Raw genomic sequence first — 25502 nt, 5'->3', positions numbered from 1 at the left:
CAGGTGCTGAATGTGTGCCCTCATGTCTGTGCTGCAACCAGTACTAGGGTGACTTCAGCACAGGATGTGAGCTGACTATGAAGAAGTCCTCAGTGCAGTGGGCTGTGCTCTGGAAACATGCAAATCAGCAAACGATTGGCCACAACCACAGGACTGGAAAATTCAGTGATTTTAAAAGCCCAGTGTTTATTCATGGAGAAAAGTAGGAAATGAGTATTTGTCATATTCATTTTTCCTGATGCTGTCTATTTTATATCTCATAGCACACAAATCTAATTTAAGAAGGATGAGTCCTGACAGTATCTTTAATGTTGTAGTAATGTCTTTATGAAAAACATGGTTGGGCAAATAGTTCCTTTGATGTATATCATCTTCTGGTTTATCATGTGAGAATGCTTTTTACCCAGCAGACTAACAGCATTATGGAATAAAAGACAAAACAGAGACATCCATTAAATAGCAGACAATGTCTGTGCCTAGGGAAATTCCACTTAAATTTGAAATATGTAAGATTTTTCAATATATTACCTGTGATATACTCATTTCTCTGAAGTATACAAAATGATAACATTAATTAAACTGGTGGATGACAAAAAAAAAAAAAAAAAAAATAAAAGCCCAGTGTTGTCTTAAGTCTCAGGTGAGGGAGGCAGTACATGTTTAGTTTCAGGGAACGTCTCTTCTTTGTTGACCACAGAACAGCATCCATCTGTAAGTTGCACCTTATGTTGATTTGTATCATATTTAATGTAGTATTTCCTTGTTGTGCTTCCCTCTGTGGCAGGGGCTCAGATATATAACAGTTTTAGACAGTACATACATGTTTATAGGTCCTTTCATGGGTAGCTGTAGAGGTTGTTTATTCCAAGAAGCTTCTTTTATATGTAATTTTGTGTGTGTGTGGCACATCCTCACTGCAAGATAGAGAAATGATAAAATTTTAATAAAAAGAGAAACAATGAATTGGCCCCTGGATATTGGAAAAGAATTTTGATGATATTAGAAGCAGAAATTTTAAGTGATCAGCTTACTTTTATGAGTTAAATCAACTTAATAATGACAAAAATAAATATAACAAAATTTTCAGTAATATCAGTCATACATACTTGATAGAAATTTAAAACACAATGGATCAAAACTCTTTTAGATTTTCTATGCATATTTTGGAAACAAGTAAATATCTATATTTATTATGAATTAAATTACACAACTAGGTCTAAGTTCAATTCAAGCTGAATATTTCCTCCTGAATATATTTTTGGAGCAAAAGTCTCCCAGGAATAACATGTATTCTGCAGGCAATTTGTGTTATTCTGAGACATCTGGAATCTTGAGTTGAGCCCAACTAATCCTGAAACTGACCACCCATGTTAACATAGAGCACCGTCTACCACCCAGAAGACTTCTTAATAGACTAGTCACACACTGTCTAATAGCAGGTCTCAATAGGATCTCCTAGGCTGTTGTTGCTGCTCTGTTCCCAGGAAAGGAAGGAGAATATCAACAATTTTATAGCTCACTGTGCTCTTTAGCAGAGTCTTCCTGTAACTTAATTAGTTTACTATATTTGTTGTAAGCTTTTCATCCATATATGAAATATGACATCCAGATAACACAGTATAATTTTTTCCTCTGTGCTTCTTAAGGAGACAGATGAACCACCAATTGAAGGGCAAGTGAGAGTATTCATAACTGTTTATTCACGGACCAGTAGAAATATGGAAAATTGCTACAACTTCTATATAGTTCATCCAGTGTGCAATCTGGGGGGCCATCAAGTTTCAATAGCACTGTATCTGGGATAAAATTCACATTCATGAACAGCAGCCTCAAGTCTGAAGATGCTGCCATTTATTAACATGAACAGTATTATAGCAACCCTCTTACAATGTTACAAGCCATAATATAACCCCCCACAACAGGGAATCAGAAACGAGAAAGTAAGAGGCCTCATGTGCTTATTTTCATCTTCCTGCCTGCTGACATTTCTCAGCTGCAGTCAGGATTTGAAGGTCACTGGGATATTATGGGAAATGGAGTCAGGGAATTTCAACTGCTGCTTAATTTTCTTTCTGCTGAGCTCAAAACACAGACATGATAATGACTCTCCAGCATAATAACAGCCTAGGATATGGGTCACATGGGTTACATGGCCAAGCATTATTTGACCTCCTGTGACAATGGAGAAGCCAGTATAGTCATTTCAAGCAGGAATAGTTTTAAATGTGAAGAGTGGGAGTGCTAAAGCAGTAACTTTGTAAGAGAGCGGGATATTTGGTGCTGAGGAGAATTGTTGCTATAAAAACAAGAACATGTTTTTCTCACAGGGTACATCTGATAGAGACTGTAATATTCTGGCACCGGACCTATCAGCAAATCTCAAATTTTGGCAGGTGAGACTTTCACCTTCCTGTAGTACCTGACCTGGTGAATCTTGCTTCTTTGAGCACATGCATCTCCCTGGTGATCCTGGTGTATATTTCTCCTCAACAGTTGTTTTCATCCTAAATAATAAGAATATATTTTAGTAATAACTTATATGATTTACATAAGATTAGAAATCAGTTTAAAGTGACATTTACCTGAAAAATAATCATAATACTTATATTCTAGTTTTTTCTCCATCTTCTTTTTTGGGGAGGGGTTTTGATACAGGATTTCTCTGTAACTTTGGAGTCCTGGAAATAGCTCTTATAGACCAAGATGACCTCTAACTCACTGAGATCTGCCTGCCTCTGCCTCCTGAATGTTGGGATTAAAGGTCTGCACCACCACTTTTACACTCTCCATATTCATTTATATTCCTTTTACTGGTAGTTTATTTTAAAATCTATTTTTAGTTAATGCAACCTTCACAAATTTCATAAATCTATATAATAAGATTTGGTTTCATTTGTCTCTTCACTCTCATCTATTCTCTTTCTCCAACTCCATCACCACCTTCCCTTGCCACTAGATTCCCATCTGTTCATGATTTTGTGGTTTGCTTTTTTCTTGTTACCCACTATATTTAACTAGGGCCACAATCGCAGGCATGAATATGAAGCTCTCCACCATTGTATGAGTACTTCAATGATGGCTACATCCCTGAAAGTAATTTCGTCACCTTCCTCAGTAGCTCTGAAGTAACATGAGGTTTCCATCCAATTTATGACTGAATGTTAATGAGTCCAGTGCTGTGCAGACATCATGCAGACCATTGCAGCTGTTGTGTTCTTGTTTTCATCTGTGCGTCAATCATATAACAAAGCATATCCTGCAGCTTGTCTTCATGTTCTAGCTCTTACATTCATTCTTAAACCATTTCCTTCACGTTTCCCATGCCTTAGAGTGGGTGACACGGTGATTCTCTTATGGCTGGGCACTCAAGAGCTACTTGTTTCAGTCAAAACAACCACCCAGTCTCTGTATTAGCTACTATTCAAAGAAGAATGAAACATCTTTATATTAAGGATGGCTATTACACTAGTCTGAAATTGATTTATGAGTGCAACAAAGAAATATACAGCCAAAATTATAGTCATTTTAAGTACTCAACATTTTAATTCCATCCATTGGTCATCACCATGTAACATAGTCCCCACATTCCCTCTCTGCATCTCTTAGAGAAAGAGTCACTTTTGGAATGTTAGTAATAGATTAGACATGTGTCAGCACAAACTGTGGAAAGCTCCCAAAATTCTCTTATACTGCATTCATATTCAGATTACTATCTGAGGCACAAGCTAGTCTCAGTAGTAGGGGTTTGGGGACAGATTTCACTCACTATATGTAACTAGGAGTCTGAAAGTATTGCAACTTGTCACCATCAAAAGTACTATGAGTTACCATCCACAACAATACAAGTCATAATATAAAACATTCAGATCAGGAGATATTGAGACTGAGATATAATAACTGCTTTTCCCAGCAGTTACAATCCAATAATACAATAATATTTTCAAGTAGAGCCATGTCTTGAAGGTCACTGTGAAGCTTTGGGGAGAAATTCTACTAATGTTACTCTGTCTGCAATTGTCTCTATTAACCCAGCAGAACAGATATGACCAGAATTCTGATGATCTCCTTTATTGTAGTATTTTTATGACTGTTTAGCAGGACAATTTCAGAGAAATTGTCCATTAATAAAAATGAGAAGACAGAGGACAATGGATACTACTCTTATTGGAATGATAGAGGCAGTTTACTTTCAATAAGTGATTGTCCCGGAGAGCAAGCAGTCAGAGAAGATCCTGAGATGAGTGAAAGAAGCATAAACCAGGTGTAAGTCTCCTGAACCTCCAATAAAATGGCTGAAGAGAGGTGCCACCTACACTTTTCTCCAACAAACTGAGCAGAATTACAGAATAAACAAATGCTATCTAACTATATTCTTGAAGAAGAGCACTGAAAAATAGAGGGATGTCATAGAGACACTAAATTATCCTAAAATGCAAATGACATTGAAAGCTAGTAGTGAATGTCCTCTGTGTGGACCACTCCATGTCATCACTTGAGATCAACTGGGAAACAAAAGGATTTCCTGTGGCTGTATGAATGAGAGTGAGGCCTACCCCAATCCCCACGTATGCCACAGACAATGAAGTCTTTTTGCTTGTGAATCTACACTAACTGGCCTCTAGTTGAGAATTTGAAGCATCTGAGCTCTCACCACTTCACTTCCTCATAGAAGATACCTAGGTGGGAAGGACCTGAGAGGAACTAGTATAGGAAAATGGTGCAGGAGAATTGTTTGTATTCTGTCAATCATGTATTTTAATAAAATGCTGATTGGCCAGGCAGGAAGTATAGGCGGGAAAACCAGACAGGAAGTAGAGGTGGGGCAATGAGAATAGGAGAAGGCTAGGGAGGAGGAAGCTCCCTTCACTATTCCTGCCCAGACCACTGAAGAAGCAACTTGTAAGCTGACAGGTGAAAAAGGTACCAAGCCATATGGCTAACATAGATCAGAATAATGGGTTAAGATAAGTCATAAGAACTAATAAGTAGCCTGACCTAAAGGGCCAATCAGCTTTATAACTTATAGAGATCTCTGTATTTGATCTTTCTCTGGGACTTGCTGGTTGTGGGGTACTGGGCGCAAACAGATACCCCAACAAGCCGGCCCTCATGTTACAAATGGTACCCACATGGATAACTGAATCCACAGAAAGCTTGAGAAAGCTTGGGAAAGAATAGAGTAAAGCATATCTTCTTGGTAGCAGCAATTTCTCGGGTCTGCTCTGCTTGCTAGAGGCAAGCAAATGCTCTCATCTAAGAGAGGCTTCCTGACTCAGCTTTAGCTGCAAAACTTTGTAGCTCCTTCAAGAGGTCCTGCCGCGAAACACTTAAATGGTGTCGATGAAAAGCTGAACACATGCTTTTCGGGTTTTCAGTCATAACCTGAAAAACACTGCGCTGTTTTAAAATGCTGGCTTTCTGGGCTGTCCTGCCAGGGCAATCTCTGACTCTTTCAGGCAGGCAGTCTGACTGAGTATGGTCTGTGAGCAGAAAGCTGCAGCTTGCTTTCTGGTAAGGACCTTGAAATGCCATAGAGTAGTGGCAATAAAAATGGCTACAGCCGGTACCTTAGCCATGAGCTGGAAAGCCTCAAAGCCACGGTTTTAGACTCATGTGGTCAGAAAAGGAGAGATAGATACAGTAAAGAGAGATTCAAAGACGAAAAAAACCTCTAAATGGTTTACTATGTGTTAAAATATATGCAGGATAAAAGTTAAAATTCTTAAATATAAAGAAAGAGAGCAGTTGGGTGTGGTGGTACACAGCATTAATCCCAATGCCTGGGAGACAGAGGTAGAGAGACCTCTGTGACTTCAAGGGACAGAGGTAGATTGACCTCTGTGACTTCAAGGTGTGGTAGCACACACCTTTAATCCCAATGCCTGGGAGGCAGAGACAGAGGGATCTCGGTGAGTTCAAGGACAGCCTGGTCTACAGAGTTATTCCAGGACAAAGATACACAGAGAACTTGTTTCAAAAAGCCAAAAGTTAAAAGTAAAAATCAAAGAAATAGAGGTCAAAATAAAGCCATGTAAAGATGGAAAATACAGAGAATCTTGATACTGTATGCTATTATGCTCTCTTTGAATTGTTTGAATGCTGAAGAAGGAGAAACAGCTGCTAAAAGATATTTGCTTATAAATGCTGTTGAATTAATCCAAGATGGATATTTTGGAAATACCTTGGCTTCAAAATTGAAGTCAAAAGGTATGTTACTTTGGAGAAGAGATTTTGCTTTTGTTTCCACAGAAAATTAGAGGCTGTGGATTCATTCTGAATTAAGAAAAATCAGGTTCAAACAAGGAAGACCACCTGAGAAATCTCCAGTAGGAACAGATCGCCTGGATACAGAGTTGTACATCCAAAACAGGTTCAAGACTGATGCCTGAGATGATCAAGACTCACAGGATACTCCAGTCAGGACTTGACTATAACTCTAAATTTTCTTTAGGTCCCTATAAGATTATCAGCGCCCCCAACCAGCAGGAAGTAGCCTGAAATACTATGCCCACATTCCCAACAAATGGACTATGGGTATTTTCCATTGTTTAAAAAAAATAAGAGGGAAATGGTGCGGGAGAATTGTTTGTATTCTGTCAATCATGTATTTTAATAAAATGCTGATTGGCCAGGCAGGAAGTATAGGCAGGAAAACCAGACAGGAAGTAGAGGTGGGGCAATGAGAATAGGAGAAGCCTAGGGAGGAGGAAGCTCCCTCCACCATTCCTTGCCCAGATCACTGAAGAAGCAACATGTAAGCTGACAGGTGAAAAAGGTACCAAGCCATATGGCTAACATAGATCAGAATAATGGGTTAAGATAAGCCATAAGAACTAATAAGTAGCCTCACCTAATGGGCCAATCAGCTTTATAAATTATAGAGATCTCTGTGTGATTGATTTTCTCTGGGACTTGCCGGCTGTGGGGTACCAGGCAGGAACAGATACCCCAACAAGTCGGCCCTCATGTTACAGGAAAATCCATGAGAAAAATATATTGTCCAAAATAAGTAATAAAGTCACCTAGTCTATACTGTGTTCTCAGTCGCAGGAACAAATATTACACAGAACTACTTTAACACTATATCCACCAATGACCTACAGAAATAGCCTGTTCATATGTCCCTGCTTCTCACTTTTTACTTATAATGTTATTCTACCCCAAGACTGGAGAATTTCAATTTCTCCACAGCCGTGAAGAAATACTGAAGCAACATAGGCACACAGATGGATACACTCTGATATACCTACCCTAAACCTGCCTCAGGAAACTCCCAAGTCTGAGAAGGCACTTATCCTGGTAGGAGAACAAGATTCACAACCCTAGAAGCCAATGCCTCTGGGATTCTTGTAAGTATTAATGCTACAAATTATAATTTAAAAATAATCCCACAGATAACTATATTTGTCTCCCTTGATCCCTACCCAAACAAACAAACAAAAAAGGAATTATATAAAAGAATCTACCAGATTCATATAAAAATGTTATAAATTGGAAGCATTAAAAGTAGGAAATGTATACATGTCTAAAAAATGTATACATGTCTAATACCACCTTACAACACTTTGGGAAATGCTGTCACATATCAGTCAAACCCTTGGCCACATTTTATCTCTAGGAGGAAGCAGCTGGGCCATAGTAGCATAAAGTGTTTTTGTTCCAGTCTGTAGCACTGTGGGGTGGGCTACTACTCCCATGCTGACAGTAGTAAGTGGCAGCATCTTCATCCTGCATGCAGCTGATTGTGAGATAATAAGAGTTCCCAGATCCACTGCCACTGAAACTATCTAGGACTCCAGCAGCCAGGTAGGATGTGCTATAAATCAATAGTTTGGGGGAGGCTCCTGGCTTTTGCTGGTACCAGTGCAAGTAATTGGAGTTTATGCTTGAGCTGGCTCTGCAGGTGATGATGACCTTTTCCCCTCTAGATGCAGTCATGTAAGCTGGAGACTGGATGAGGACGATTTCTCCTTTGGACACTGTGATCAAGAGAAATTGAAACAAAGTTAACTCTACCTTCCAATATTCAGAAGAGACAAAATAAAAGTGGTTTATCTTAGACTCAAACTTTCCCAGGGAAAATAATCTTATATTCTGAGCTCATTGCCCTTCCTCTATCTTACCTGTGACACTGATCAGCAGGAAGCTGAAAATGTGCACCCAATAGTTCATTGTGCTTTTTAATCTCTGTTTCTGGCTACGTATTGCTCTTCTCATGAGTACCTCTCTTTAAGACAAACTGTGAGAAATTTGTGGTTTCTGACGATAAAGTATGCAAATATCAAGATATAGGTCAGCCTATTTTACATTTATAAGCACATGTGGTCTTTTATTTAGGGCAAACCTAGTTAAAGCAAAAGCATATATACTTATTTGTAGATATAACACTAGTGAGGAATAATTTTCTTTGTTTTTCTTTTCCTCGTTCTTGATACATTGATTTAATGGAGAGTAATTCCCATGTATCTCTGTGAAGCCTGGCTTAATTTGAGCCTCTAAGCAAAGTTACATCTACTGAGTAGTTTGACCCTTAAATCTCCTGTGATAAAACTGTGTCGATAAAGATTTCTATAATGTTGAGAAATATCTCTTATCAGCTTTCTATTATTTCCTATTATTAGGACCACCCTGGGTCCTAAATAAGAGCAACAAGTGTTCTTAATTTCTGGGTCATGTCTCCATCCCTTAATAATGAAATTTTAAAGAAGTAATGCTATTTTTGTATTGACATGAAAATCTTCAGTATATTATACAAAATAATAGTGGTGAGAATTTATCAAAAATGATTTAAAATTTATTTGTTTCCAATAAATGTGTTCTAATAATTATTTCAAATGGAATAATCCTTGTTAGAAGTGCTCTTTGCTCTAAGTAAAAAACTCTTAGTCATGTGATGGTGCATACCTTTAATCCCAGCACTTGGGAGATAGAGGTACATGGATCCCCAAATTTGAGGCCAGCCTGGCCTGCAGAGTGAGTTTCAGAACAATGAGCACTCCTCAGAGAAACCATGACTCAAAAAAAAGAAAGAAAGAAAAGAAAGGAAAAAATTTAACACGATTAAGAAGAGGTGAAGCCATTTTCTAATATTTACTGTGGCTTTTTAAAACAATGAAGTTCTACCTAACACTAAAAAAATGAAAAAAAAAGAACATCATATCTGGATTTATATACATTGCAATGTTGAAAACTGTGCCAAAATAACTTTTGTAATAAAATCTCTCATTGGCAGAAATAATCTGCAATATTCTTGCCTGTCTTGAAACACCTGTAACTGGCGCAGCAGAGGTACTAAGATCAAACAGTACTGCAGCTGCACCCTGGCCCAGCTTCGATAATTAGCATGTGGGAACTGCACTTGCTCAGAACCTCTGAATAGTCTAGTCATACTCTCTCTAAGTGTCAGTCATTATCATGTCACAGCACAGACATGGAAGCTCTCTCTCATCTCTATCTCTATCTCAGTTTTTGTTGTTCTTGCTGTTCTAGATTCAATGTAAGGAAGGACTACTATGGGAAATCATTTAGCCACTTATAACCAGTAGTAACAGAAACTTCAGAGAATTCATTTATTTTTTTTCTCCCTCTCCCCACTTCCAATTTTCTCAGGCGATTTTGTCTAATTTCTCTTCCCAGGGGATCTATGCGTGTCTCTCTTAGGTGTCACCTTGTTACCTTGTTTTCCTCGGGCTGTGAACTATAGGTTGCTCATCACTTGCTTTGTGTCTAATATTCACTTATAAGTGAGTACATACCAGGTTTTCTGGGTCTACGTTAACTCTCAGTATACTTTTTTTTAGTTCTATCTATTTGCACGCAAATTTCAAGATGTCACTGCTTTTTGCTGCTGAGTAGTACTGCATTGTTTAAATATACCACATTTTCTTTATCCATTCTTCAACTGAGGAGCAATGCTAAGCTGTTTTAATTACTATGGCTCTAGAGTAGAGTTTGAAGTCAGGTATGGTGTTGCCTTTGGAGGTTCCTTTCTTGTACATGATTGTTTTGGCTATATTGTGTTTTCTGTTCTTCCATGTGAAGTCGAGTGTTGTTCTTTTGAGGTCTGTGAAGAATTGTGTTGGGATTTTGATGGGGATTGCATTGGATCTGTAGATTGCTTTTGACAAGATTGCTATTTTTATTCTGTTTATCCTACTTATCCAAAAGCATATGAGAACTCTCCATTTTATATCTTCAATTTCTTTCTTCAAAGACTTCTTTTCAAAGTCTTTTCAAAGTCTTTTTCAAAGACTTCTTTTCATACAGGTCTTTCAACTGTTGAGGCTTTACTCAGTCTGGCTTGTAGCTAAGGTATTACCAGTGAAATTTCCCTCTAGTCTTGAGAGACACCATTTCACAGGAAATTTCCTAGTCCTGGGGCTCATGGGAAGGCCATATACCCACCCTTGAAGTCCCCCATGTGGTTCTGGAGATCTGTTCAGTTAGGCAGCCAGAGGAGTTGTGCTTTACAACCAGTTGTGTTTACAGTTTTGTGTTTATTCCTGTTAATGGCTGTCATGCACAAAAGCCTGGGATCATATTGTCCCTGGTAGGTGTATTCTGTAAGGGTCTTGCCCTCTGGGCAAGAACACCCCAGATGAGACCATGAAGTTTTGAAAAGGTCCAGCAATTCCTGATATTCCTCTTCACCCAGAGAGGTCTCAAGTGTTTGGTCTCTCTGTTCCCCTTGGTCATCCAGGTCTAGAGTGACCTGTGCCTGCTTGTCAGCTTTGAGTTCTGTCAGCCCTTAGTGAAAGAACGCCTAAGGGGGGATGTTCAATGCCACTTCATGGAGCTCAGGGTGGTCTGGTTCAGAGAGGTCTGTGCTGCTTCAGGCAAGAAGACGCTGGAGAAGGTTGGTGGGGAGGTCTGGGTCAATGTCTATACACCCCAATCTCCTGTAGAAACCAGTGTCAACAAGCTGTCCTGGGCAAGTTCATAGATGATGCCAGGGAGTTTTGACCTCGAACTCTGCCCCCGCCAGTGCCATAGTGGTGTGCTCTTCTGTTCTGAAACCATATGTGTCTTCGGGTAAAATAGTCCTTCTGGTGAACTCATTGGAGGCAGGAAAGCCCGGAAATCGGTGCTCTCATAAGCTTGTACCAGGATCATCAACTGTGACAAGCTGATTTGAGGGCGAAGTTTTCTGCGATCTGAAAAGTAAGGGTGCTCTTTGCCTAGTCAGGTCTCTGCCTAGACACTAGCTTCCTCACCGCCCCTCTGCAAGTGCTGCAGTTCTGAAACCACACCCGGAAGTGGTAGTCAGGCAACCCCATTTCCCTGGCCAATTCCTGCCTGTCCCTGAAATTTGGGTAAGGGTTCCTATCAGGGTCTCCTTTTGTCTGGCTTGCCAGACAGTCCTTGTGTGCTGGGATTCCCAGGCCACAGTGCTTACCTCAGATTGGTGGATTCTTCCAGCATGCCAAGGACGCCTTGCTTGTCTTGCTGAAAGTCTAAGCAGTACTTCTCCAGGAAAGACCTACTGCCTAGCTTCTGGGCCTTAAATATCTTCTCATGACCCTGCCCAAGCCACTGAAGGCTTGGATGGCAGCCAAGGCCCTTCTCCCTGCTGAATCTATTTTTATTTTTTAATGTATTTTATTTTTCCTTTCTAAAAAGAAAACAAACTATTTTTCATTTTACACAACAACCCCAGTTTCCTGTCTCTCCCCTTCTCCCATTCCCTTCACCAATCCCAACACCCAATCTCCATCCACTTCTCAGAGAGGGTAAGGCACATTGTTTTGGGGAAGGTCCAACACCCTCCCTACTATATCTAGGCAAAGCAGGGTATCCATCCAAAGAAAATAGGTTCTCTAAAAGCCAGTACAAGCAGCAGCTATAAGTCCTGGTGTCACCACTAGTGGCCCTACAGTCTGCCCCAGCCAGACAACTGTCGCCTACATTCAGAGGGACTAGTCTGGACTATGCTGTTTCCTTCCTTATCCAGCTGGAGTTGAGCTCTCATTTGCTCAGGTAAACTGTTTCAGTGGTTGTTCACATCATGGCCTTGACCTCTTTGCTCATATTCTCACTCCTCCCACTCTTCAGCTGGACTTTGGAAGCGCAGGCCAGTGATCCGCTGAGGGCTTCTACCTCTGTTTCCATAAGTTGCTGCATGAAGATTCTATGATGATATTTAAGATATTCATCAATCTGAATACAGAGCAAGGCCTGTTCTGGCACCCTCTCCTTTATTACTTAGGGTCTTAGCTGGGGCCATCCTTGTGGATTTCTGGGAATTTCTCTAGTGTTAGGTTTCTTGCTAGTCCCATAATGGCTCCCTCAATCAAATTATTGTTTTCCTTGCTCTCATCAGAGAAGTAATTTCTTTAATGATTAACTGTGTATATTGGTTGTATTTTTCCTATCATAGGCATGATGAGTACTATTCAAATGACCCAATCTCCTCTTTCTTGTCTGCATCCTTAGGAGAAAGAGTAATGATTACTTGCGGGATGAGTGGGAGAAATAATAGTTAATTAGCCTAGTATTAGCTAACTAGGGAAAGCTCATGAAGTCTGAATAAACCAGTTTGGACTATGGGTTTCCTTTAAGGTACAGCACCAGTGAACCTGGGAACAATTCCACTCACACCATTAGCAGCTTGTATACTGCAGATGTTGCTTCTTATTTCTGTAAAAGCATTCTTGTATCCCTCCCAAAGTAATGCAATCATGATGTAAACTACTGAAGTATGCATCAGAAACCTCTGCTGCACCTGTTCTTGCTTCCAATGCCAATTTTTTTTCTCAAATAGTCAGACTGTTATAGTGACTTGAAAGTTAATGTTATGATGCCCATACAATTTCCTCTACTCCTAAGTCTCTTTCTTCCATTTTAGTACAAGCAGCACAGTTGTGAATAAAATTCTCATGATGTGATTAACATCATCCATTTAATATGATTAAATTATTTATCTAATTTATTAGAGTGCAAAATTCTTTAAAAGATAAGAATTTGTTTTAAAAAACATACTTAAGATATTATTAACATTTTAAAATGACCCAGACCATCACTTTTACTTCCATTTCTAGTTTCCCCTTAGGTGATTATTTGCTCAATTAAAACTCTGTACTGTATCTTTCACAGGTGTCCCCTCATTTTCTAGATTGTGGTTCATTCCAAATGTGGTCACATTGACAAGAAATAGTAGCCATTACAGTAGGGGTTTCCTATACAATAGTTCTGATCAAAGATTGCAAATAAGAAATATACATAGATGACAAAACATGGTAGTGATCAGAAATAATATCTGATCTTACATCTAAGGAGGTATATAAGGTTGAATATGTCTGAAAGTAAAATGAATGAGATACTGTCAACAGGATCTTAGATTTTATAGAGGGATTGAAGAAATGATAACAATGATGTATAAAAATATGAGCAGTGTGCTTCACAAATAAGAAGTGGATATGCTTATTTGAAAGGAGAATACTTAAATAATCTGGTTAAGGACTTGAAATGAAGATACCTTGTTAAATTCATGATCTTTGTACTTTTAATTTGAATATGTGTTTCTCTGTGTGGAGAGAGATATAAGCAGATAACTTCTCTGTGTATATAAGAATTCTTTATAAATCTCAGACACCCAAAATTTGTAAATGAAATCTTAGTGACAGAAATAATTTATGGATAAATGTCTATTTTAAAAATAGTATAAAGGAAAAATAGCAAAACCCCAAACTTGTCTTCAAAATTTAGCTTAAAAATCATCACTATTTACAAACACAATGAAACCATTGCATATGTTTATTTTCTGTATGTTTCCACTAGGGAAGGACTCTATCATTCTTGGTAATTACTAGACTCTCATGCCCTAATGAATATTTAAAATTAACAACTGCCTAATCAGGATATATTATAACTTTACCCAGTATTAATTATTTAGATTCATTTAATAGCTTCATGTTTTGCCATTTTTTGTCTGAAGAATAGTTTATCATTTTTTTCATTTTTATGTTTTTTATTCATTTTTTGTAGTTTATTATTATTATTATTTGTTTGTATGTTTATAAAAATTTTCACTTCCTCCCCTCCTCCCAATATCCTCCCATTCCCCCCACTTCCTCTCCTCCTCCCTCTCCAGTCCAAAGAGCAGTCAGGGTTTTCTGCCCTGTGGGAAGTTCAAGTTCCTCCCCCCTCCCTCCAGGCCTAGGAAGGTGAGCATCCAAACAGACTAGGATCCCAAACAGCCAGTACATGCAAACTAAACAAGACCCAGTGCCATTGTCAATGGCTTCTCAGTCAGCCCCCATGTCAGCCACATTCAGAGAATCCGGTTTGATCACATGCTCATTCAGTCCCAGTCCAGCTGGCCTTGGTGAACTCTCATTAGATCAGTCCCCTTGTATCAGTGAGTGAACGCACCCCTCGCGGTCCTGATTTCCTTTTTCATGGTCTCCCTCCTTCTGCTCCTCATTTGGACCTTGGGGGGCTCAGTCCGGTGCTCCAATGTGGGTCTCCGTCTGTATCGCCATCCATCGTCGGATGAAGGTTCCCTCTGGTCCTGCCTATCTTGCTCACGTTTTCCCTCCTTCTGCTTCTCATTTGGATCTAGGGAGTTAAGTCCAGTGTTCCAATATGTGTCTCTGTCTCTATCTCCATCCATCGCCAGATGAAGGTTCTATGGTGATATGCAAAATATTCATCAGTATGGTTATGGGCCAAGGCCAGTTCAGGCACCCTCTCCTCTGCTGCCCAGGGAAGAATCTGGGGACCTCTCCTTGGGCCTGAGAACCCCTGCAGAAACAAGTCCCTTGCCAACCCTAAAATGGCTCCCTTAGTTGAGATATATACTTGCCTGTTCCCATATCCATCCTTCCTCCCCCCATTTCATTCCCCCACGCCATCCCCAATCCTCCCTCTCTCCCTTCTCTCTAACCATCTCCCCTTACTTCCACTCCCCCACACCCCCCCCCGCACCCAAGTTTGCCTTGCAATCTTGACTACGTCCTATATCCAGGAGGATAACTATATGATTTTCTTCAGGTTCACCTTCTTATTCAGCTTCTCTAGGATCACGAATTATAGGCTCAAAGACCTTTAACTATGGCTAGAATCCACTTATGAGTGAGTTCATACCGTATTCCTCTTTTTGGGTCTGGCTTACCTCACTCAGTAAAGCGTTTTCTATGTCCATCCATTTGCATGCAAAATTCAAGATGTCATTGTTTTTTACCGCTGAGTAAAGCTCTAATGTATATATGTTCCACACCTTCTTTAACCATTCTTCTATTGAGGGGCACCTAGGTTGTTTCCATGTTCTGACTATTACAAATAGTGCAGCTATGAACATAGTTGAACAAATGCTTTTGTAGTATGATAGGGCATCTCTTGGGTATATTCCCAAGAGTGAAATTGCTGGGTCCTGAGGTAGGTTGACTCCCAGTATCCTGAGAAACCGCCACACTGTTTTCCACAGTGGCTGTACAAGTTTGCATTCCCACCAACTTAAAAACACCAATGATAGCCTATGCTGGAGAGGATGTGGAGTGAGGGGAACACTCATCCATTGTTAGTTTATCATTTTTATAAGACACAAAAATCAATAATAGAGCTTGTCAGTTGTTTGCTATTTAATCTCAGCACTCTGGAGGCAAAGATATGTGATCTCTACAAACCTAAAGATGACCTGGTCTACAGAATAAGTTTCAGGACCGTCAGGCATACATAGAGAAACTCTTTCTGAAAACAACAACAACAGCAATGAAATAAAGGGAGAGAAAGAGAGGGAAGGAGGGAGGGAAGAAGGAAATAAAGAAATAAGAATAAAAGAAAGGAGGGAAGCAAGAAAGAAATAGGAACAATTTTGGGGTGTTCTGTCATGTAAAAAGACAAAAGTCATACATTGGAGGAATTGCATTGATGCCTTAGACTCCATGGTCTATGTATTATCTATGATGAACTGGGATTCTGGATTTATGGAGGCTTTTGTTTAAGAATATAATGCTGTGCTGTCAAAGGTACATACAAAGGGAAGTAAGAAAATAGCCATTTGACTGCTTTTCTAATAATGTGAGTATAAACTTGGAATAATGTATATGTATTTGTTGAGTGAATTTCCATGGTAGACAAATATAAACATTTATTCAAAATTGGAATGAGATAAAAAGCCCAAGGATAGAAAAAGACAGCTTATTTTTTTAACTTGTTTTTCTTTATTTAGAAATATGTGTGCCATGTGTATGTGCCAGAACCCAGAGAGGCCACATAAAGGGATAGGATATCTGGGAACTGGAGTTATTACAATTGGTTATGAGCCACCAATGTGGGTGTTGCGACAACACTTAAATTTGCGGCCTGGCAATCTAGATCTCTTATCAATAGAACCATCCATCTCCTCAGTCCCAATTAATGCATCCTTTAAGCCAATGAGCAAAGTTCTTATGAACTGATAGAGAGGGAACCAGTTTGCACAGGTATTCCCTATGTCTTCATCAGGTCCTTGATTATAGCTTTCAGCTTAGTTCCTATTGTGAATCTTAAATATGTAAACAAGTGGGGCTCTTAGTCTTGTTGCTTCTCTTGGAATTCTTTTGTTTTTCTATTGAATTGTCTTGTCCATGTTTATTATGACACTTTTAATTTTATTTTGTTAAATTTAATTTGATATTATCTACAATAATTGTTTTCTTTATAATGAGAGTCTGAAATGAAGTAGATCTTGATGGGAGATGAGGTGTGTAACAACTAAGAGGAGTAGAGAGAGGCAAAACTTTATTCAGATAAAAATATAAAAAGAAAGCAAACTGAGCAAGCAACAATGAACAAGTCTATAAGAATCACCCTTTCATGGCCCCTGTATTACCCCCTGCCTCCTGGTTCCAGCACTGCTTTGGTGCCTGGCCTGACTTCCTACAGTGATGAGCTATTATGTAGAAATGTAAGTCAAATAAAGTCTCCACTGCTTAAAGAAAAGAAAAGAAGGAAGGAATGAAAGAAAGAAGAAGAAATGAAGAAAGAAAAAAGGAAGGAAGAGAGAGACAGGAACAGACAGAGAGAGAGAGAGGGGGGAGGGAGGGAGGGAGAAAGAAGAAGAAGAAGAAGAAGAAGAAGAAGAAGAGGAGGAGGAGGAGGAGGAGGAGGAGGAGGAGGAGGAGGAGGAGGAGGAGGAGGAGGAGGAGGAGGAAAACTACCAAAGGCAAAGAGAGAAAGGAACAAAAATTTAATGGTGGCATCAAAATAATGTCTTCATTGGGAATGAGTATATGATGGACTTAGTGTTGAGTTTCCATGAGGATTTAAATAGAAATTATTTTAAATGTGCAGGCAATCATTCTATAGGAGATAGAGATCTGACTGGATTAGAATGACATCTACTCGGGGAATGAATGATGGGAACAAACTATTCCCTCTGAATGTGGCTAACGATTTGGGCAGACTGAGTTTCCACTGATAGTGATACTGGGATTTGTCCCTACTGCATTTAATGGCTTTTGTGGATCCCATTCTCTTTGGATGTATACCTTGCTCAACCTAAATGTAGTAGGGAGGGCCTTGGACTCTCCACAGGGCAGGGTGCATTGCCCTCTCTTAGGATTGGAGGGGGGTGGCATGGGAGGGTCTTTGGAGGGAGTGGGAGGGAAGTGAAAGGAAGGGAGGGAGGGGGAATTTGGATTGGTATTTTTTAAGTAATAAAATAGAAAAATCTAAAAAAAATTAAAAAAGAATTTTTTCTCCTAAATTTATACCCCATCTTTGTTGCACCACATTGAGTACTATGATACATTGAATGTAATTGGAATACATAATATCATAGGGATAGATACTTTTAAGGAGTGTGGCTTTGTAGGAGTGGGTCTGACCTTGTTGGTCAAAGCATGCCACTAACTGTGGAGACTGGTTTTGATGTTTCCTATGCTCAGGATACCAACCAGTGTCTTAGCTGACTTCCCATTGCATACAAAATGCATCACTCTGAATTCCAGCACAAAATGCCACCATACTCCCTTACATGATGATCATAGAAAAGTCACCACAATTAAATGCTTTCCTTTATAAGAATAGCAGTGGTCATGGTGTTTCCTCACAGCAATAATATTTCTAACTAACACAGGTACTAAATTCTAAAACATGAACCTAATTTCTCAAACCACACCTGTACTAAGACAGTAGAAATAAGAATGGTTATTCTATGCAAATATTAACTTTGAGTATGATTTTACTTTAAGGCTTTCAATGATTCTTTGATAGTCTCAGAAACTCATAAAACAAATTCTAATTATTCTCTTCTCCAGTCTTCTCCCATCTCTAGGGCCACCCCCCATGACAGCTAATGCTCTGGATCCCAAGTAAGAACATGGATGAGGAAGGAGATGAAGCAGGATTCTCCTGCTATCAGTAAAAGTTGTGTCTGCTTGCAGCATATGCACCGTGGTCCTTCAGAATGAGCATGTGGTGTTTGGACTTTTTAGACTGTAGAGGATCAAAACCAACAAAGGGCCTATGCTCTGGGAAGATTCGCTGATAAAGAGGAAGGGTGTGAGTCTCACCTCAGTATGCAAGCTGCTGAAGCCAAGAAATCATTGAATTTTAGGAAGTCTTTCATGCCTTTCATCCTTTGGATTAACTTTGAAAATAGATATTTTGGAACATGAATTGAAATCATAAACACTAAAAGTTATTCAACCTGAAAAGAAGAAAAAGAAATGATAAAAATAGCTTCTAATATTTGCAAATAAATTTAAACAATTGTTTTATTTTTTTATTTTAGGATCAACTAGGGTTATTGTGATTATCCAGATTCCATTCTCCTTGTGAATACCCATCTCCTACAGGTAAAGTGAGAACCTCCTATACAGTAATGAAGATACTTACCTCTATTGGATTCTGAGAAATCAGGTGAGTTTTCAAAGCAATTATGCTATATGATTCCAATCAGGACCCTGGATTCCCAGACAGCTTCATTGACCATGGGTCAGGAAAAGATAATCAAACTAAAAATCAGAAGAGTAATAGGCAAGAAAATTAAAGTCCATTACCACACATGAAGCATAAAATATCTTCCCGAAGTGTTGTACTTCAGAACACAAACATCCCTGGTAGTAGTAAGCAGCTTTCCCTGTTTATTTCTTCTCTGGGTTGTTGAATGTTAAAGGAACGGTGGGCCGCTTTCTGCAGCTCGCCTCCCGGCTAGCTTTACCCAAAATAATTACACGGAAACTGTATTCTTTTAAACACTGTCTGGCCCATTAGTTCTCCAGCCCCTTACTGGCTAACTCTTACATATTTATTCAACCCATTTCTAATAATCTGTATCTCACCATGAGGTCATGGCTTACCGGGAAAGATTCAGCATGTCTGACCTGGCAGCTTCATGGCGGGCAGCTCTCTGACTCTGCTTCTTTCTCCCATGATTCAGTTCTGTCTTCCCCACCTACCTATGTTCCTGGTCTGTTATCTGTAGCCTCTTATTCGCTAGCTCTCACATATTGATTCAACCCATTTCTAATAATCTATATCACCACGAGGTCATGGCTTACTGGAAAGATTCTGCATGTCTGACCTGACAGCTTCATGGCGGGCGGCTCTCTGACTCTGCTTCTTTCTCTCACAATTCAGTTCTGTCTTCCCTGCCTACCTATGTTCTGATCTATCAGACCAGGCAGTTTTCTTTATTAATTAACCAATGAAAGCAACAGATAGATAAAAGACTCCTACATCAGTTGAACAAACCCCAATCTAAGCATGTCAATAGAAAACATGAGAAAATGCAAAGGAGTCAACTCATTTAGTTAAGATATCTACCTTACACATATTGAGCTACATTTAGGGAAATCTTCCTTTGAGCTACAGCAGTCTTGACATGGCCAATGAACTAGACAAAACTAAGCTGCATGTAAAGTCTAAGGAAAGAAATCTTAGAAAATCCACATGAGCCAAATATCATCCTAATTCCCTCTGCCTTGGCTATATTTGGTATTGTTTTGTTTGTACAGGTAGAAATCTTGGGATGAATCAAGGTAGAACATAAGGAGTAAATGTTGGTAATTAGCAGTGGTTTTTTTTGTGTTCAGTACACTAACACTTATTAATAAATTGAAATTGTTATTGTCTTGTTTTTCAAGTCTTTTTTTCTTTAAAACTTTATCTTTTACTCTCCTAACACAGAGTTCTAGAAAAGCTGCCCTCTGGGAGAATTTCACTAAGAACAATTTGCGCAAAAATAAATTTTGATTTTTGATCATCTGTTGGGGTCTCTGTGACCATCATTGTCAACTGATTAATGATCAACAGGAGGCAAGAAGGCAGTTGGGTTCACCATGACTAAGAAATAATGTTGGTTCAAACCTCATGAGTCTGACTCCATGTAGTTTATTTTAGAAATATTTAAGATCAGTAAAATTTGGTGAAAATTATTTCAGTGCCTTGTGCAAAACAAAACACAAAATAAAATAAATAAATATACTACATCTAATCTGCTTGCAAAATACATGTTACCCTTCCATAAATATGGGTTCCATAGTTTGACTGAGAAAACCAAGCTCACATTAAGGCTTTGAGAAAGGATCTGGTGTCATTTTAGCAATTTAGATTCTGAAATGGTCACCAGGTTTCAAAACCAAGGCAGATATCAGGCTATGCATCCCTTCTTTTTAAAGCTCCAGACTGTATTTAGCATTCCTTTTTCCCCTAGTACTTCTCTATTGAACAAGGACCTCCACACCTCTTATAGTCATCAAACATGCTGCTTTTAATTTTCTATCAGATAAAAGATCTTTTGATAAAAATCTTTGATTTCTGTGATATTTTGGTGAAAAGAGGAATGAGCACTTGAAATATCAAGTGTTTGGTTTTAAAAATAAAAATAATATCTAAGGAATGTAGAACACACATTTTCCCCTCCATGATTGGATTAATTCAGAGTATCCTGAGAATGTCCTTCAATAATGACAAGGATCTAAATACTGTGACTGGACTGTACCTTTGGATCCACAAAGGTGATGTAGTAGCCATTAGCTAGCTATAAAATCATTTATGCTCCATTCCCTCAAGTTTTCCTCACTCCTCCTTATCTCTCCTCCTCTGCCACTTTTACTTTCCTTTTTCCCCCAACTCCGTGCTCCCAGTTTTGTCAGGCGATCTTTTCTTTTTCCAATTCCATGTGACTCTATATATGTTTTTCTTTTGGTTCACCATATTAAAGATGAGAGCAAGGAAAGAGATATCTTGATTGATGGATCCATTATTGGGTAGCAGAAACCTGGCTCTAGAAAAATACCTGGGAATCCACAAGGAAGACCATAAGCAACAGGGGAGAGGGTGCCAATCTTGACTTGACTTGTAGTCAGACTGATGAATATATTAAATATATCCATGAAACCTTCATCCAGCAACTGATGGAAACAGAGACAGAGACGTACATTGGAGCACTGGAATGAGCTCTGAAAGTCCAGTTGAAGAGTGAGAAAAATGAGAATATGAGCAAAGAGTTCAAGACCATGATGGGTTCACCAACTGAAACATTCTGCCTGGGTTAATGGGAGCTCACCAAATCCAGTTGGACTGGGAAGGAACAAGCACAGGACCAAGCTAGTCCTCCTGAATGGGACTGACAGTTGCATGACTGGGGAGGCCTGAGGGACAACTGTCAGTGTCAACAGAATTTATCCCTACTGCATGTACTGGCTTGTTGGGAACCTATTCTATTTGGATGTATACCTTGTTCAGCATAGATATAGTAAGGAGGGCCTTGGACTTTCCAAAAAGTAATGTGCTTTACCCTCTCTGAGGATTGGATGGGAGTGGGTGGGAGGGTGTGTGGAGAGAATGGAAGGAGGGGAAGAAGTGGGAACTTGGATTGCTATTTTTTAAAAATCTTATAAATGATTAAAAAATCATTTATTTTAACAATAATGATAATAAGTTAAGCATAATGCCAACAATTTCTATTTGACTATATGACATCCAAAATAAGTCACATGTAGTTTTTGTGAAGAAATGAGACTTCTGTTTCATTTACTAGGCTTCCACTACCACTTTTATCAGAAGGCTCAGGCACGCTCCCATGGAGGCTGCTGACTCAGGCCTTTTCTGTAGAAGCTTCTGGCTTGGGTCTGCCCTCTAGGCTACCAGTCCCTCGTACCTGCTCCTGCACAGGTCACATTCTTGGGTCTGCTCATGTGGAGGATGCTTTCGTTGGATTACATTTGCCAAATTATCCTGACATTGACCATTTGTAGAAACTGTTTCCTGCAAAGTAGAACCTTTCAGAGATTACCAAAGTTGGTTCAGATGAGACATAACCTAGAATTTATTCATATTCCCACACACTCTACTCTGCTTTGTCAACTTCTTGTCAAGTGTGATTGACCTTTGTAACATTCTTACAAGAACAAATGGAAAGTAACAAAGAACAAGAGTTAGAAAAGTTTGGCTATCCACAAAAAAAATCTAGAATGGGGTAAGTTATGAATCTAGAAGTGGAAGTTACTTCCACTTCTGCAAAATGCACAAACATTAATGAACACACATAAACACACATTAAAAATGCAAACATGCAAACACATATTAATTTTGCACCCTCCATCCCTCAAAGAACATTTAAACAGGGAGTATTTCTCCTTCTTGAACCATTGCTTGTATTTCTCCATGTAGTCTTTTGGTCTTTCCATTGTACACATTAGCATGTCTATTGTTGCCCTCGCTCAGTTCCTGTTCAGACAGTCATGATTATGAGACATTACAGGTGTGGCTTATAAAACACACAATCTCACAACAAACCCCTTGGCCCACCTACTTGGAAAGCTTTCTTGGAAAGCTTAGTTTAAAGAAGAGCTTGAGTTTTAATACAGCCTGTATTCAAGAATGAAGAAAAGACTGGACCTGCTAATTCAATTAATCTCAAAAATTGGCAGGCCGATCTTGGTGAGTTTGAAGCTAGCCTGTTATACAAAGTGTAATCCCATCCACTATGGCATACCAAAGCCTTCAAGACTAGTTTACAAACAGTTGCTGTGTTGTAAAGTTAATGCTGCTGGGTAGTGGAGCTTCAGGGATTTTATTTTTAATCTGAAGACTTTTTGGGAAATAGGAAAAAACACACTCCTGCTTTATGGTTACATATTTTTCTCATGTTGGTTTCCATTGTGCTCTGATATTCGTGTTGTTCTTTTCCCTTTTTTCAGTTTATATATCCCAAGCAAATGCATAAGGCAATAAAAGGTTTTTAATTATCCAAGAACACCTGCAACCTTCAGTTAGGGTTGCAGAATCAAATTATCTTCTGTATTATTCTACACTAGTCAGAAATTAGCTTCACAATAGAGGTCAGAAATGGGTCTAAGAATTTAATCATTGCAAGCTAGCAATAAATGTGTTGTCTTTGTATTTACAATCAATACAGGCCTCCCAGTCTCAAATAATAACACAGAAACTATATTAATTACTACAATGTTTGACCAATAGCTTAGGATATTTCTAGCTAACGCCTATATATTAAATTAAACCATTTCGGTTCATCTGTGTACCTCCATGAGACTGTAGATTACTGGTGAGATTTTTGCTGGTGGTTGGCATCTTTCTACTTTGGAAGCTATGTGGCACCTCTTCAACTCTACCTACTTTCTGTATCTCCATACAGATTTCCCACTTGACTTTAATAAGCCATTGGCCAAAACAGCTTCTTTAATAACCAATAGTAATTAAACATAGTCATAGCATACAGAGAGGAATCCCATATCACATACTCATAATGTCTCATCAACATGACTACTTAAACATCAACTGAACAAGGATGACAATGAACTTATGCTGAAGCCCAGTAGGCTTCATCCCTACACAGAGAATTCTAGGCAACTAAGGACAAATGAAGAAGTATATTCTTTCCTTCTTATAGATTCTGAGCATCAAATTCAGGACATCAGATGTAGCAGACAGTGCTTACCAGCTAATCCACCTACTGGCCCACACACATATTTCAGATGGCAAGTCCAAAAGTCTGTGATAGTAACAAGCTTGTGAAAGAGATCTAATGAAGATTCAAGGAAAGATTCATGTAAAGAATTTCTTTCCTTTATAACTGTTTAGTTTCAAATTCCAGGTTGTGATTTTATCTGTAGAGCCTAGAGAACGTTCAAGGGACTCTGCTTTCCCGTGTTTGAGCTAGAGAACAAAGAGAATCAGCCTTATTTAAAATCTGTAACTAGATGAGAAACAAAATTAATTGTGGCATTAAACTTTTTAAGCTCCTTTAAGAGACATTTCTTCCAAAACAGTACTTAAAAAACATTTACTGCCTTTAAAAAATCCACAGAAATTCCTAATTAGCTTTAAACACACACACACACACACACACACAAACACACACACACACACACACGAACAGTATAGTGTTCTCTCAAATGACAGTGCTGATAAAAATCTTTTTCCACACAGATCACAAAAATTTTTTTTCTGTGATCTCTTTCATTTTTTATGATGGAACTTTTTAAAAATTTTAATGATTTTTTTATTAAGCTTGATATTTCTCTCTGATCCCTTCCCTGTCTCTCCCCTCCTCTTCGACACTCTCCCAAGGTCCCCATGTTTCCAATTTCTTCAGGAGATCTTGTCTTTTTCTACTTCCCATGTAGATTAGATCTATGTATGTCTCTCTTAGGGTCCTCACTGTTGTCTATGTTGGAGGTACCACTGGGATCAGCAGCAGCTACAGTCAGAGACCCATCTGCAGAGACCCATCTGCGAGATCGGGAAGTAGGGATCCCTGAGAGGTCGCCCTCGGAAGGCTGGCCAGCAGGTAAGTGGTGAGGGTGTATTGGTTATGGGTTCAAGTGTTAAGGGGCTGGTTAACAGGCCAATTGTTAGTTCTTTTAGAGAAACAAGGCACTGGTATTAAAGTTGAGACGGCACTAGAGATCGTTAAGATGGTTTTAGTGCTTAGTCCCTGGTTTCTACATGCAGGGGGCTTTAATATTACTGATTGGGAGCAGGTAAAGGCTGACCTTTAAAATGCACTGAAAGAGCGAGAGCCAGAAGAATTCCCCATAGCAATATTTTCACTATGGCGCTTAGTCAGAGATGCTCTTCTCAGTGATGATATAAAAATAAAAGAGCAATTAGAGAATTTAAACAAAACCCTTGAGGAGATTCAGGAAGTAGAATCTGTGAGTTCTATTAAGAGTTTTGAGGAGCAGAAAGTTAAGAGTGTTAGAAGGGATACAGAAGAGGAAGAAGAAATTACTGATAAAAAAGAGGTTAGAAAAAGAGGAAAGGGAGGAAGCAAACAGAGATCTCTCGATGAGGCCTCCGCTGCAAACATTCCTTGCCACTTCAAATCCTTGTACTACTGCTTTTGCCCCTATAGGCTTAGAGGCGAAAATCCGAGAGATCCAAGACAGACTAAATAATCTAAGTAGAGAGAGGCAGATTTATCCTGTTGTGGAAATTATTGATCCGCAAGAACAGAGGACCAGGCAGCATAACCCCCTGACCTTTAAGGATATTAAGCAGTTAAAAGAAGCAGTTATGGCCTATGGATCTCATGCTCCTTTCACTGTAGC

At 39.1% G+C, this 25502-nt stretch overlaps 1 long non-coding RNA gene and 1 pseudogene across 1 annotated transcript; one reads left to right on the top strand and one right to left on the bottom strand.

The window, feature by feature from the left end:
- The first annotated feature begins 647 nt into the window (after positions 1–647).
- On the top strand, positions 648–7343 carry LOC148121771 (uncharacterized). The gene is made up of 3 exons (XR_015737980.1): positions 648–711; positions 2328–2393; positions 7192–7343. It is a non-coding gene; the product is annotated as an uncharacterized LOC148121771 (long non-coding RNA).
- A 15202-nt stretch (positions 7344–22545) lies between these two features.
- LOC148121770 (zinc finger and BTB domain-containing protein 1-like) overlaps positions 22546–25502 on the bottom strand; it is a 104238-nt pseudogene continuing 101281 nt past the window's right edge.

This window comes from Myodes glareolus, chromosome 6, assembly GCF_982192425.1.
Source record: "Myodes glareolus chromosome 6, mMyoGla1.1, whole genome shotgun sequence".
Classification (NCBI taxonomy): domain Eukaryota; kingdom Metazoa; phylum Chordata; class Mammalia; order Rodentia; family Cricetidae; genus Myodes; species Myodes glareolus.
Note: the sequence above shows the minus strand (reverse complement) of the source record. Positions and strands in the feature narration are given on the sequence as shown.